The sequence below is a fragment of the Periplaneta americana genome, chromosome 12 (assembly GCF_040183065.1).
Source record: "Periplaneta americana isolate PAMFEO1 chromosome 12, P.americana_PAMFEO1_priV1, whole genome shotgun sequence".
In the NCBI taxonomy this organism is placed as follows: domain Eukaryota; kingdom Metazoa; phylum Arthropoda; class Insecta; order Blattodea; family Blattidae; genus Periplaneta; species Periplaneta americana.
This window is the reverse complement of record NC_091128.1, coordinates 86,257,844-86,273,442: the sequence shown is the minus strand read 5'-3', so window position 1 is coordinate 86,273,442 and position 15,599 is coordinate 86,257,844. Positions and strand designations below refer to the sequence as shown.

General features: G+C 36.0%; 1 protein-coding gene across 2 annotated transcripts in view; it reads right to left on the bottom strand.

The window, feature by feature from the left end:
- The window catches only part of LOC138710652 (protein tipE-like), a 43,029-nt gene that overhangs the window by 11,547 nt on the left and 15,883 nt on the right, over positions 1-15,599 (bottom strand). The window contains exon 2 of one of the 2 annotated variants that reach the window (XR_011335283.1): positions 1,504-1,597. The exons of the other annotated variant lie outside the window; for it this stretch is intronic. The gene's annotated coding sequence lies outside the window, so the exon portion shown is untranslated. The remainder of the gene's footprint in view (positions 1-1,503; positions 1,598-15,599) is intronic. 2 annotated transcript variants of the gene reach the window in all.

Here is a 15,599-nt window from a genome sequence, read left to right as displayed (position 1 = left end):
CAGTGCTGCAATGGACAAGATTCTTCCTACACTTTGAAAGAGGGCAGAAACACAGAATACGAATTTCCATATCGCAGAACCACACATCAAGCATACTGACATAAAACGGTTTCGAGTTCTTACAAATGACCAGCATTTTACAAACACGCATGCGCCTTTGAGCTTAAAATTCGTGTAGTACTTACATTTTCACATAAAGGAAATATTTCAACGCAGCATTAATATTTCTCAATAGGCTTTACTGAAGTAGCCATGCAGCAGTAAACTTGCCTCTCCACCCTGCCATTCACATATTATACAGAATCAGTCGGTCGAAATAACTTTGAAGAACATGAATATTAGTATTTTCAACGAGTACATGTAGTTCTGATAGTTTCAAACCAAAAAAGTTTATTTACTATAAACAAACTGTCCCGAGTTTGTATCTATTGCCAAAAAGTTCTTATTGCAGCCGCTAGTAACGCAGAAATTAAAATGGCGGAGCTTCAGCAAAAATCTTTTTGTGTGTTGCAGTGTACCAGGTCACAATCTGTAATCACCGTGCAATGTGAGTTTACAAGAAGATTCAACATTGATCCATTATCTGATAATAACATCCAAATTTTTTGTTGAAATGAATGGTCGAAACGTAGCATGGACATACCAGAAAAATAGGTGTCCCGTCAGTTAAATGAGGACCGTTTAATTACGTTTCCCAGGAAGATGGGTTATCACGACATTTTAATTATGACGTTCGGAGGACTCTAAATGAGATACTCCCATATCGATGGATAGTACGCGCTGGAGATGAAGTTAATCACTGGCCCCCCAGATCCCCGGACCTAACATCTTGCGATTTATTTTTATGTGGCTATCTCAAAATGTTCTGCATGACATCTCCTATTTCCTGTTTAATTTTTGGACGATTTTACTGAATCATCGTGTAGGTATATGAAATACATATAGGCCCTACTTATTTTTAATTGGTCTGTACTACTGACTTAAGTCAAACACTCGCAGAGAGGAAGGCACTTCTTATCTTCCGCCGTCCTCAACAGAGAAGATGAAATCATTGTCTACTGCGCATACCAATGATTTGCGCAGGTCATACAGTTCTAACTAACCTATAGGTTCATTTGAAATATTCTATTAGGAAAAAGTAGAGGATTTACACAAAATCATTTGGATGCAAGGAAAAGTACTAGTAGCCATGACGCATAACGATTGAAAGAAGGGGATGAAAGACGTCGAACAAAGTTGAAAAAAGCTATGAAAAGTATAATTGGACAAAGGAAGATGCAAGACATTGTGAAGTTGGGAAACAAATTCACAACCAAATAAATAAAGAAATAAAATATAAATAAGTTAAACAAACAAAGAAATATATGGATAAATGAATATATAATTAAACAAACGATTGAATAAATAAATAAGTAAAATGAATAAACATCGGAGTAATGATGTTTATAATAATAATAATAATAATAATAATAATAATAATAATAATAAACATAATATACATACCACAGCACGAAAACTTCAAGTCAAGTCGCTACACAAAGTCTCTTCTCTCCCCTCTCTCTTCTACCGCGTGTCATGTACAGAAAGAGGCACATACCTGCAAGGGCAATAATGCGTCAACAAGCCGACATCTCACAGCGTTTTCCGCGCATTAACTTTAATGTGTCTAACTTTCGCCGGCCCACGTGCTGTAACAAGTGTCCGCCATCTTGCTGCTCTCAAGTCAAGATTGAAGATGCTTCTAACTTCACACGTATAAATAAATCTCACTACCACTCGGATCTCTTGTACTGAATTTTGTAGGAGTTTAATTTATCTAATATACAGAACAAGATGCTATTCTAGATCTAGTAATGATCAATAGAGACACTAAAATGGTTGTTTGTTGGATGGTCAATTGTGCGAAGACAGATCTGGAACCCACAGGGTCATGAGGCAACTAGGCCAGAAGATAATGGGACAGGGCGGCCTGTTCCTTTCCCCTTCCATTGTATACATCGCTGACTAGAAACATATTACACTAATCAGACTTCAGATGTATACAAACAATTATTCTTTTCCCCCGACACATACCGTCAAATGAGATGTATTGGTTAGTAATAGATGTAGGCGTACATAATTATCAGCCAACACATCAAATCAGAGGTTACTAAAAGGGTTGTGGATTATCATTACTCGTAAAATTATTAAATAATACACGGAATATTAAAACAGAAAGTTCCTGAGCTTGAAACTATAGAAACAACATTGACAATCAGATGATATTTTCAAAATTGTAGAATCATCATTGATATTTATATTTATTTTCAACAGCAAGTGCTCCATGCAATGGCGGTCCTCACATTTTTGGTATACATTCTACCATTACATTGATTAGGTCTACATTTCGTTGATCACATCTCAACTCATTCATTATGTAAATTTCCATAGTACCTTTATACCTGCTTCTTTTATTGTTGTGATGTACCGAAGTACGTATATTTCCGTGCAGGAATTCTGTATTACTATATGATGAAGGATGGATGGAGCGGAGAAAAATTCTCTCCGACACCGGGTATCGAACCCGGGTTTTCAGCTCTACGTGCTGACGCTTTATCCATTAAGCCACACCGGATTCCAGTTCCGATGCCGGATTGAATCCTCTCCGTTAAAAAAATTATGGTTTATTTAACGACGCTCGCAACTGCAGAGGTTATATCAGCGTTGCCGGTGTGCCGAAATTTTGTCCCGCAGGAGTTCTTGTACATGCCAGTAAATCTACTGACATAAGCCTATCGCATTTAAATACACGTAAATGCCATCGACCTGGGTCGGGATTGAACCCGCAACATTGAGCATAGAAGGCCAGCGCTATACCAACTATGCTACTCAGACTGACCTCTCTCAGTTTTAGTTCCACCTCTTAGTTTCTCTTTACTGGCCAACCCTCAAGCAATGTGTCACAGATGTGTGACAGTGGCACAATGTCCAACATACTATGTGCAGAGGTGCACTCATTACGAGTGACTAAAGGACATTTCATGCAAGTTGAGAGGATGCGAAGACATTTCTTTCCTCTTCTACTTGCCCTGAGTCTGTCAGTAACAGACCGGTAGCTGTTACCTCTTATACCTGCAGCCCCAAGTTGTACACACAAGAAAATAAAATATTAAATAAAGTACATAAGTGGATATAAAATACAGTGACACAGATGTTTGACGATTACATATTTCAGTATATTTTAGTGTCGTTTTTATAATATTTTCAACTAATAATTAATTAAATTAAGGGATTCTAGTTTGTAGTATGAAGTTGGGAGGGGGGGAGGGGAGTGACACAGTGCAGATTGTTCCATTGTATGTGTTGTAGAGTAGTAACTAACGGTGGAGAAAACATTTATCTTCTGCTGTCAGTAGCTTTTTAATGTGCCAGTTGATATAAACAGCAATAAAATGAAATACAAACGCTTACTATAGATTTTCGAAATATAGATTACCGGTAAACATTTTCAATAATAAGAATTTTCACTATGTTCAAAGTCAATTAGTCGAACGTTAGTAAGATAGACAGTAGCATCTTCCCCTTCACGGATGGTAAGAAGAGTGAGTAGAGAGGACAGCCTATCAACCAAACTGAAATGGGGATTAAGTGGCTTAGTGGATAAAGCGTCAGCACATAGAGCTGAAAACTCGGGTTCGAGTCCCGGTGCCGGAGAAAATTTTTTCTGCGCTCCTCCCATCCCTCATTCTTCTTTTAAAGTAAATAGGCTTACCCTTAGGCCTTCTCCGTCACCTGCCATTCTTCACTCCCTTCATCTTATTATTTCATTCCTCAGTTATTATATTGTTCACTTCTCTCTCTATTTTTTCTCACTTTACTCAGTCTACTCTTCATTTACACCCTGTCCTTTTGCTATCCATTACTGTCTACCTTCTTCCCATACCGCTTACTTCTTTCTATTATTCATAACTATTTGCTAGACACTAATTTTCTATATCGAACACTGTCTCCAATAACGTCCACCTCTATAACTCTTTTGTTTTGTTTGTTTAGTCAATTGGCCGAAGCAGGTTTGAATCCCACAAGTGACATAAGTGGCATCACTCATGAGGAAACTAAACCAGGAGATAACAAGTTCCTATGCCTTTAATTTAATTTGTTCTTATTTTTCTTTTACTAATTCATTTCTCATTTATTCAACTACGTTTAATCCTCTCTCATTTTATCCCTGTCTCCTACTACTTCTTATCCATACTACATTGCTCCACATCAGTACTAAATTTAGTTTCGTTTCACTACTTTCTGACCTTTTCAAGATCACTCCTCTACTAGATGATTGTCCGATGATTGTAACTCGTCGCTGTTATTGAGGAACAATCATAAATAGGCCTAGCATTGTATGAATTAAATCAAACTGACAAGAAAATTATTACCAAAAGGCAAAGAGAATGTGAGGCATTATATTAAGGGAGTTAACTGAGATCAAAATAATACCACACGCATAGGCCTATCACTTCACTTATACCGATACGGGTTTGTTTAATCCGTGGCGCTACAGCCCGTGATGGGCCTAGACCGACCAGCCGGGTGCTGGCCTCACGCCCACAGGCCGAAGCAGAGGTGGACGATCATCCAACCAGAATGAAAGTATCATGTGGTTAACACGATGATCCCCCCAGCCGTTATAGCTGGTTCTCGCAACCGGATTTCGCTACCTATCGTAGCTCCTCAAGTGCATCACAATGCTGGGTGGGTACTGGTCCCATAGACTGACCGAAATTTCATGAGAAAATTTCTTCCCCCATGAGGACTCGAACCAGCGCACATTCCGTAACGCGAGACCTAGGCAGGATGCCTTAGACCACTACGCCACGGCGCGGGACATACCGATACTGTACTTACAGAAAAAATCAACGTTACCGGTACTCAAATTGAAAGAAAAGGTAAATTACAGTAAATCAATAGAAATAATTATGTAGTAAAATACTTCAGATATATGTAAGTTAAAAAATTAACGTGAGATAAGAAAATCCAAATGATTCCGTGAATGGTCTACAGTTTTATGCTCCTTTGTTGCTCACGCATGCACTCACGTTAATATTCTGCAAGCGTCTGTTTAGCTTCCATAACAAAGTATTACTAATATACATTACCCTTTCAAAATAATGTAAACACCCCCTCCATATTAATGGTCTCGTCCAAATAATTTATACATATGCATGCACCCATATGTAATAATAGACTCGTCCAGACAGTATTGCGTGTGACATAATCACATGTGGTTAGTGAAAAAGATAGGCTACGGAGCGACGTCACATTCTTTGTCATAACATGGCCAACATTTAACAAGTTTATATATAAATGCATGTTTAACACGAGTTTAATATAGCAATTCCTTCGTTTTTTAGAACTTTCAATATGTAACTTATTTATATTAGGCGATTGTCACCATGGCCATGACTAGATCAAGATAATCATGCGACTCCGATTCGCGCCGTAGCCTGTCTTTCTCGTTAGCTACGTAATCACATCCTGTGAGTGCAAGCGATCTCGAGTAACGTCAGATTTTATTGCAATATTGTAGGCCATGAATTATGTAAGGAAGTGATAGATAATAGTCGTCTGTTTCCATGGGACCACGAGTGACGTCAGAGTTTACAGAAATATCTTTTATGTCAATACATTACTATTTTTTCTCTTTTTTTAGGTCGATTATACCCCGTGTTAAATTTTGAAGGGCGCTTCCGGTACTTGATTCTATATATTTACGTCCATGAGGTCATCATCATGGAGCGAATTTAATCCTGAATGCATAGATAAACGATGTAGGTCATGTCTGGTGTTGATATTGAGTATTGTTCTTTTGCTTTTTATGATGCAGTCGTTTATTAAAAACAAGAAATAAATGTCATCTATGTTAGTAATATAAACAAACTTATTTAATTTTCAAAATATTTATTAAGCGCGAAATTTATGTTATAACATACCATTACAAATTTATTCCTGAAACTTATTTCGCACAGGAGTTTTAGTTGGAGAGCAGTATCGTTGTGATTTTCATAATTGCATGAAAGGATTTTTGGTCAATTGGCCACAATTCCACCAACCTCCTTTACAAGACCTTCTAAGAATTCTTAACAGACAAATTTAATATTTTCCTTTTCATGTAACAAAGTAATAGTACATGTTTTAAAAACATAGTTAAAAATATTAAAATGCTAATTGCAAAACTCAGATATTTGGAAATACCACAAATTATTAATCAGTACAATGGTCAGTCTTTGGTTAGGCTCGGTAAACAAACCTATGATGCCGTAACGTAAAATCATGTGTTGGATGCTCCCATTCAAGATTGAATACCGGTAGAAGTTTCACGTCAAAATTACGTCTGCACGATCACTTCTCACAATGCTGTTTCGTTTGGTTGTGGGCTGCATACTAGAGCAGTGGACGAGACCTGTACCCTATCAATTTATATTGAAACGATATCACTTTTAATAATCCGAATTTCAAAGCTAAATATTCCGGAAACATCAAAAGTGCAAGAGCATAAACAAATTTCTCTCTTTTGTGTACAATTTTGTAACAATTGTTTCATTTTGCGTTTTACTCGTTGTATTAGGTTGATGCAAAGTTCATTGTTTTCCGTGAAAATAGGGCCTTTATATGCATTTGTTTGGGTTTTGTCATTTGCAATTTTAATATCATAATATTGTTACTGCATAACTAACGTCTTCAATTTTCCAATTTTTCAGAAAGTTTGTATATGTAGCTCAGACTTGCATATAATCAGGATGGAGTAATTTTTGGAATAAAATTTTACTATATGAAGTTTTCACGTTTCAATCTATAATATTGAAAACGAGATATTATGAAATGTGCTTGAAGCGCCTGAGACTGACAAATTCAACCCCAAAAAGCGGTGAATTCAATATCACAAGCTCTTTTCAGCTGTAAGAAGCAGATGATTTTGAGACAGCTCTGCGTTGAAGGTCAGACAAATTAGGAAACTTAGAACTTCCTCCAGGGAGCGGATGTGTGTAATTTTAATTTTGAATTTCATTCTTAAGGGAAAAAATACAGAAACGACACATTCGATTATGATGATTTACATTTCACTCCGGAAAGCGTTGGTTCCATTCAGTTACAACACTTCTATATTTGAGCTTCATATTCCACCTACAGGCAAGGTGGGTGTTGTAGTAGACCTGTGTGGGAGGTGAGTAGGTCTCAGAGAGGAAGTCCAGCAATTCAAGTGCCTTCAAGATTCTAATTATAATTCAATTGAAACTTGGTGCACAAGGACTGCTGATTGCGAACAATTGTGAATTTTATGAGATGGCATGTTTAATCCACAAGTTTAATTCAATGTTAATGTGATTAAATACAATGTGATTCCGAAAACTTTTCCAGTAGGTGCTTATAAATATAAATTCACCATAAAATACGAAGTATAGTAAAACAAATAAAAGCACAGGACAAGTTCATCTGATACTATTGGAAAAGAATCAGTGGTTCAATAAAATATTAATTAACTAAATATAATTCATGCATTAATGTACATTTACCATGTGCACAATTATAACAACGTATCAAAAAGTAATAAAGAACAGAGTATTACATTAAAAATCAAAATTAATGCTCATAATCCTCCTATTATAAATTAAATATAATGTACAATTAATAAAATGTTACTTACTTACAAATGGCTTTTAAGGAACTCGCAGTTTCATTGCCGCCCTCACACAAGCCCGCCATCGGTCCCTAACCTAAGCAAGATTAATCAAGTCTCTCATCATATCCCACCTCCCTCAAATCCATTTTAATATTATCCTCCCATCTACGTCACGGCCTCCCCAAAGGTCTTTTTCCCTCCATTCTCCCAACACTCTATATGCATTTCAGGATTCGCTCATACGTGCTACATGCTCTGCCTATCTCAAACGCCTGGATTTAATGTTACTAATTATATCAGGTGAAGAATGCAGTGTGTGCAGCTCTGCGTTGTGTAACTTTCTCCATTCTCCTGTAACTTCATCCCTCTTAGCCCAAAATATTTTCCTAAGAACCTTATTCTCAAACACCCTTAATCTCTGTTCCTTTCTCAAAGTGAGAGTCCAAGTTTCACAACCATACAGAACAACCGGTAATATAACTGTTTTATGAATTCTAATTTTCAGATTTTTTGACAGCAGACTAAAAGACAAAAGCTTCTCAATCGAATAATAACAGGCATTTCCCATATTTAATCTGTGTTTAATTTCCTCCAGAGTGTCACTTACATTTATTACCGTTGCTTCAAGATATTTGAATTTTTCCACCTCTTAACTGCAAAAAATAAAAACGAAGTCAATCAATGGGATTTCGAAATCCTGTCACTTTTAATGTAACAACATTGAAGGAATTTAGAGGTATGTTTTCAAAATAGTCTTTAAAAATTTACAAGAAGAAGAAAAACCACTTCCTCCGACAGCATGTAATATCTAATTTTCTCTTACGAGGGAAGTAAATAGCCTTGAAGTGGCTTTTCTATTGTTAACGGCACCCACTGCCACACTTCTGTTAACGGCCTGGGAGGGCTCTCACGGAATCACCCGGGGTGCGCGCAATGAGGCCTAAATTAACTTCTTGACTTAACGCGAGCTCGGCTTCCACATTCTCTTTGAGAATTTCTGAAATAAGTAAAAACTAAATTCCTCGCGTTTATGAAAAGAATTAACTACTAATTAACATCAGAAAAGTACTGTATTATTAAGTAGACTAATTTCAGTCCCAAATTTTTCTGGCAGTGTATTAAAAGAGACAAAACTGACTGAAGGAAATATATTTTAATGAATTCGAAATGTCCTGATTATTTATTTACGTAAGGAAAAATTAGTAATAAAAAATAAGATTAAGGAGCATCTTGAAAGCCAGTGAAAATATTTAGATTCTTACCAGGATGTTGTACATCACCATTACTTTTTATAAAATATTATACTGATGTATGCCTTAGGAACTGGACTGGTCCGGGAAGTTAAACTCTAGATCACATAATATGTAACAGATAACTCATTGCTATGTTAAAATCGGCAGCACTTTGAAGAGAACGACCGCCAGGATCGCCACCCGTTCGCTGTAAACGAACACGAGATGGCAGTATAGGCGCTAATGCAATTCAAATGGGAATTATGACGTGACTCCTTATGTAACAACTAGATGGCAGCGTAGTAAACCTGACAAAAGTTGTTAACGTCAAAGTCTATAAGGCCGACCTATCTGTTACATATATGATCTAGGATGAAACACAATGGGTATTCCAATTAACGAACAATATTTTTCTGCGCATGAGCAAGTTGTTACTTTGGACATTGAAAATGCGGTATCTCGCGAATTCGTAACCGGTGCTTTCGCCAATGATATGTTTCGTCAGGGCCATTCCGTCACGGACTTTTTCGTCTTATGGGCATGTTTTGTCACAGATTGCATTTCGTCATACGTACCTTTGCGCCACAGTGGATATGTTTCGTGGCGATATTGAATGTAGTACACAATATTACTTTCACTATTATTTAATGAATAACCATCAATTTTTATACACATTTTTAATCGAAGTTGGTGCATATATTCAAAATAAGTAATTTACCAAAGTGTCCAGCGACACCATGCCCAAATGCTCGAAGGCAACCTAGGACATTCTCATCGGATTTATATTCCTGATATCTTTCTACAATTCGTGATAATCTTGTATCGAGATCTGTATATTTTTTTCTTTTTGCGTGGTGGCGAAACATTGCCCGAGATGAAATAAACAACAGGTCAGCTTCGCTTGTGGAAACGTATTTGAAATTACGGCCATTACGGTTGCCTCGTAATCAGTCGATATGAAGTGCGGCAACAACTGTTTTTGTAATCTGTTATTTACCTTCTCTTTAAGCATATTAAATACAAGTTCATAAGATCTCCTTCATTTTCTTTCCATAAGAGTTAACACGACCGGAAGTCACTGCCCATACACGTTAACATGTACTGCATACGTGAAAATTGTTAATTTTCATCTAAAAAAAACTTATTCCATAACCTTGGTAACGTATAATAATATATCGTAATCAATTACTAATTGTTGCAATTAAACTTTGAGTAAAGAAACTTAAAATGAAGTGTGTCAGAAACTAATGTGTGACATCGCAGGCCTGTGACAAAAGTGTAATGCGTGACAAAAGACGATGTGACGAAAATGTAAAGTGTGAGGAAACGCACCTATGTCAAAAAAGTGTGACAAAAACACATAAACCCGAAAATGCATCGTATGCACCGTATGAGAAGGACACTGGTGGAAGAGTATAAAAATGGCGGGTGAATATGAATTATATGAAAACCGAATATATGAGTATAACTCTGAAGAAAGAAGATGAAGAAAAGCTAAAGATTGAAAACGAAGAAATCAGAACGGTCAAAAATGCTTTGGGTGAATTTTACAAGTGAATGGGAAGAAAGTAGCTGAAATTGAAAAAGAAATAAAGCGAAGGAAGGAGTATAATTGACGTGTTGAACTCAGTTCTTTGGAGTAGGAACATTTTAAATAAAACAAAAACTCTCATTTATAAGTCGTTGGTACAAAGTGTTATATTATACCTTGCAGAATCTTGGACATTAGACAGAATGCACGAAAACAAATTATTGGCTATTGAAATAGATTTTTGTGGACAGCAGCAAGGAAATAAATCAAGAAGGGAAAAAATTAGAAATGAAAGAAGTACAAAAATTATCGAGGTATAAAAGTTATTGAAGTAATCAAAAGAAGATTAAAGTGGTATAAAAGATGAAAAATGGAAGAATACCAAAGATGATGCTAGAGTGAACTGCGGAGGGAAGGAGAAAAAAAATGAAAACTAAGAAAACAATCAAATGGATTTATGGCATAAACTAGAGTATGACTAGAAGAGATTTTACTGAAGGAGATACTGAGGATAGAGATTTGAGGAGAAGCAAAATGTCTTTCGTGAAGGATAACTACTGTAGTGTAGAAAAATGCTAATGAAAATACAGGGCCCACAGAGAAGCGCATTGCTTAGGATCGGTAATTCATGAAGTAGTTGTACATTTTTCTTCCCAAGATATATAGCTACATATACAATATACAAAGAGTTCCTATGCAGACCGATTCCAGACAGTAATGTTCCGTCAGCTTAGTGACTGTAGTGTGGAGCGCCTGTCCCGAGGAAACTAAGCAGCAAAGGCTGGTCCACGATAAACCGAGAACGGAAACGAGAACTAGAACGGAAATATTGTTAAAGTAAATGTATTTCCGTTCTCGTCCTCGTTGTCGTTTCCGTTCCCGGTTTATTGTGAACTAACTATTGTGAATGCTCACATTTAAATACGTTTATTTTAAAACTTCCGTTCTCGTTGTCGTTTCCGTTCCCGGTTTATTGTGAATCAGTCTTAAGAGGTGGAGTGGGACCGGTCTACATAGGGAAGCATGAACGGACATGCCCGCGCCGAAGTACAACCACTCACTGCCCGACACCAGAGGTTGAAGTGGGATCAGTCTGCATAGGAACTCCTTACTAGATATACAGTTTATAGTAAATTAATTATAGCCTACGAACTACCATTTTTTTAACTACACAGTCTTATGTTTTACAAACCTACATAGCTGCATAAATTCACATTTATGATAAAATCGTCATATTTTCAAACTTAATATTTTTATAAAATATGAAGATAAGTAAATTTTATTCATTTTATGGGAACTCAATAAGACAGCTAGACAGATGGAACATGTGAATTCCCGAAGTTAATTTTGAAGCCAACACTCGAGCATTGCACGGTGATTACAGATTGTGGTCAGGTATACTGGGGAAAAAAAAAAAAAAAAAGATTTTTGCTGAAGCGCCGCCATTTTACTTCTGCTATTCACTGCGCTACTAGCAAAATTGTATTAAAAGTACAGTATTTGTTTGTACTCTTGTTGGTTCAACAAGATCTTATATGATTGAATTTACAACCTGAAATTTTAAAGTATTTGTAAATATTCTGAATTATATGTGCAGCTTGATTTTGTACAGATTTTACGCAAACTACGGATCATATTTCTCGGATTGTCTGGTACTGTCGCCATCTTTACTATCGGCACTTACAAGTGTCTATTTTAATATTATCGGTACTATTGTTAACAGAATACATTTGTTCGGGTCAAATTTCTGCACATTTAAAGGAAAAAGTGAAAATCCTTTCATTATTTTTTTATCATAATACACTGCTCTCTTAAAAGGACTGAGCATATTGGGAATTAAATCAATAGCTTTCCCAAAACACGCTATGAAATGTTTAATATGAAACAATTTTCATCTCGAAAAGGAAGCAAAAACGAGAAAAATTGTATTAAACTTTCTTGTTTGAAATATAACTAAGAATAACCACCTGAAATTGATGACATTACTTACGGTTCATCCTGTATAACCATGTTTCTTAATTCGGCTATTTAACGACACTTTATCAAGTACTAGTCTATTTGGCGTCAATGGAATGGGTGATAACGAATTAGTATTTGGGAAGATAAGATCGAAGATACCCCAAGAATTACTTAACATTCGCCTTACAGTTCTGGAAAACCTTGGAAAAATCTCAACCAGATAATCAGCCCAAGCGGGAATGGAACCCACAGCAGAACGCAACACCGGATCAGCACGCAAATACTTTACCGCCTGAGCTACGCCGGTAGCATCCAACCATATTTGAATCAATAATAATTAAGAGCTACTTTCTGTGTTTTTAATATTCTCTAATATGGTCTAAAATAAATACTCGCCCAATGAAAGCCACTTCGTATGTTCGTGGTTTAAAGTAACAAGCAATTAGTTCAAAATAACCGTGTTTAATTAAAACTTGTGTCAACTTAATTAGAATTTGGGTGAATTAAAACACTTCACTTCATTTACGCTCCGAAAAAAAAAAATGAAGTTAGTCCTCCATTGTGGTTAACGCGAATAGCGCTTGCCCTTCCTAACCAAGCTGTCCGAGGTTCTACTTCAGACGTGGGCAATTAAATGTATTTTCCGTTCATGGGACTGAGTATTCGTCCGTCGTCCTGTGATTGTCCTGTGGTGTCTCAACGGTAGATCTCCTTATACCGATCTCCTGACTAGAGAGGTCCGCATTTGTGAGATGTCTAGCGTACGATCTATAAATCTCCCTTCCATACCCGCAGTGGTGTGCAAGTCGGATGAAAGGGAAAAATTTTAATTAGGTTTATTTTACGGCGCTTTATCAACTACTATGGTTATCTAGCGTCTGAGTAATATGAAGGTGATAATGCCTGCGAAATGAGTCCAGAGTCCAGCGCCGAAAGTTACTCAGCATTTGCTCTTAATGGGTTGAGGGAAAACCCCGGAAAAATCTCAACCAGATAACTTGTTCTAACCAGGATTTCAACCCGGGCTCACTAGTTTCACGATGAGGGAACGGGGAAGTTAAACAGAGTAAGGCTCAATTGTAACATCGCGGGATAAATTTTCAATAACTATTCGTGGAATAGCCTAACTATAGAATAAATTAATTATTGTGTTGCATGACGTTTGTTTATTTCAAGGTTATCTATTACATAGTTAGCTAAATTGGAATATAGGTTGGCAATATTTGTGTTTTGTTTGTAAAGTACATTTACAATGTCAATGTTTTATTCGACCTGAAGATGCCAATATAATTGGCGAAAACGTTTGTCGTTAATATATATGTAATGTTACTTTTTGGTATAACATAAATTTTAATGTATTTTTTTCTTTGTTAAGTATTGACTGAATTAAATTCTTCTGTTAATTGATATTGTACTTAACGGATCAATATGCCATTGAAATCAATAAATAGTGATAATAACATACTCGTATGTTCAGAAATATTTTAACATTATTGTTGAAATATTTTGAACATAATTATTATCATTATTTTGTCTGCTGAGTTTATTATATAAAATGAGTAAATTAAAACGAATTACGACAGAAAGGCAGGTAGACAGGGTATACGTAGAAATCAAAGTCATCCGGAATTTTCGTCACCGATTTTGCGTCACCGGTGATTTCGTCACATATTTTTCCACTGCGACATTTTGTCACTATTTCACTTTTGTTGCCACCACATTTTGTCACCAATTTAATTTCCTCATCATTATTCGCCACCACAATTTTTCCCCCCTTCGTGTCGCGTCCCTTGATGATGCCTACATAAAATGATACGTAATATAAATCCTTCTACTTCATTGTGTTCATATTGTTAATTTCGTCTCCAAGGATACATTGATTTTTTGGTTTCCAAATCTTCAAGTTACAGGATTCATTGTGTTCATCTTGTTCATTTCATTTCCAAGGATTTACAGGATTTTTTGGTTTCAAAATCTTCGAGTTAAAGTAGGCAGAATTGTTTAGATTCGTAAAACGTAATGCAGCAAGAGATAAATTAATCTATAATGGACATATGTATACAAAGCACAAAGTTACTAAGACCGGGATTGTACGGAGGTGTGATCAGCGCAACATTTTCTAATTCACTGATGACTATTTCCTCAGATAAGAAAACCATTATAAAAGAACCTACAGAGCATTCAAACTACTCAGCAAATTGGGGTAGAACTGGAGCTGCGGAATGTGTATAAGCAATGAAAAGTGAAGCTGGAACTTCAGCGGAAGCTACGTCATCTATTTTACAACGATATACAATTATTATTTTGGTGACGAAATCCCCTTCAGTTTAAAAAATGATGACAAGATGTATATGATGACGACATATCTTCGGTGACAAACTCTCCTCAGTGACAAAAAAACATGACAAAATGCATTTGATGACCAAAAGACTAATGATGAAAATTAGGTGACAAACAATAACGGTGACGAAATTTCCGGTTATGAAATGCCTTAGACCCGAAATCAAAACTATAACACAGACGGTACATTTAAGATAGTAGTAGATATATTGAGTGCGATAAGAGAGTGCTAGAAAAGAAAAAAAAACAGATGTCATTACTTCTAATCAAAATTTAAGAGCTTGGGAGTCAACAACTTGGTTACTTAATATTCAGACAACTACCTGCAGGAATTCAGAACATAATACTTATATTACATTATAATACTGCCGAATGAATTTACATCAAATTTAATTTTAATTATTTAAAAAAATTACAATTTCTTTACAATGATGACAATGTGAGCTATTTTTGCCTGCCTGTCATGAATGCAAATTTAACACTACTTAATTCCAGGACACTTAAAACGGTGTCTTTTTTTTTTTTTTAGTACCGGTACGTATCTTGTTAGAAGTACTCCATCGTTATGCTCATTTGTATATCAGATCTGTACCTTATTTTCTTTTGTTTCCGCGTTATCAAAAACACATTAAACTTATATAGTGATTCATCACCACCATCAGAATGATTCATATCTAGTAATGCTGCAATTTTATGATTTATTCTTTAGATAGCAATTCAACAGCTACTGAAAGCACGGTATAGCTTATTCGGAAGATATCGTCTGAATAATGCGCTATTTTGAGTTCGTACAACACATTGCTCTCGTAATCATGGAATTAATTTTAACAGGACTTCATTCAGTGTTCGTACAACTGAACCTAAGAAATAAGGAAGAATTAAG